The 817-nt window shown below is 40.6% G+C and overlaps 1 protein-coding gene across 1 annotated transcript in view; it reads right to left on the reverse strand.

The window, feature by feature from the left end:
• Positions 1-567, reverse strand: part of LOC116937179 (uncharacterized) — a 107,694-nt gene extending 107,127 nt beyond the window's left edge. The window contains exon 1 of the mRNA XM_076064014.1: positions 1-567. This exon is cut by the window's left edge and continues 319 nt beyond it. The gene's annotated coding sequence lies outside the window, so the exon portion shown is untranslated.
• Positions 568-817: the final 250 nt, after the last annotated feature.

Genomic DNA, 817 nt, shown 5'->3' on the forward strand with positions numbered 1-817 from the left:
CACTTAGACAACTCACTTAGACAGCTCACTTAGACAACTCAGTTAGACAACTCAGTTAGACAACTCACTTAGACAACTCAGTTAAACAACTCAGTTAGACAACTCCCTTAGACAACTCACTTAGACAACTCAGTTAGACAACGGGGTTTGTAATAGGTGATGGTGAACTCTAGCTAGTAGTAGTAGTAGTCATGGTGAACTCTAGCTAGTAGTAGTAGTAGTCATGGTGAACTCTAGCTAGTAGTAGTAGTAGTCATGGTGAACTCTAGCTAGTAGTAGTAGTAGTCATGGTGAACTCTAGCTAGTAGTAGTAGTAGTCATGGTGAACTCTAGCTAGTAGTAGTAGTAGTCATGGTGAACTCTAGCTAGTAGTAGTAGTCATGGTGAACTCTAGCTAGTAGTAGTAGTAGTCATGGTGAACTCTAGCTAGTAGTAGTAGTCATGGTGAACTCTAGCTAGTAGTAGTAGTAGTCATGGTGAACTCTAGCTAGTAGTAGTAGTAGTCATGGTGAACTCTAGCTAGTAGTAGTAGTAGTCATGGTGAACTCTAGCTAGTAGTAGTAGTAGTCATGGTGAACTCTAGCTAGTAGTAGTAGTAGTCATGGTGAACTCTAGCTAGTAGTAGTAGTAGTCATGGTGAACTCTAGCTAGTAGTAGTAGTAGTCATGGTGAACTCTAGCTAGTAGTAGTAGTAGTCATGGTGAACTCTAGCTAGTAGTAGTAGTAGTCATGGTGAACTCTAGCTAGTAGTAGTAGTCATGGTGAACTCTAGCTAGTAGTAGTAGTAGTCATGGTGAACTCTAGCTAGTAGTAGTAG

Source organism: Petromyzon marinus, unplaced genomic scaffold (genome assembly GCF_048934315.1).
Source record: "Petromyzon marinus isolate PM22_M1 ecotype Great Lakes invasive population unplaced genomic scaffold, UKy_Petmar_22M1.pri1.0 PM_Scaffold_271, whole genome shotgun sequence".
Lineage (NCBI taxonomy): Eukaryota > Metazoa > Chordata > Hyperoartia > Petromyzontiformes > Petromyzontidae > Petromyzon > Petromyzon marinus.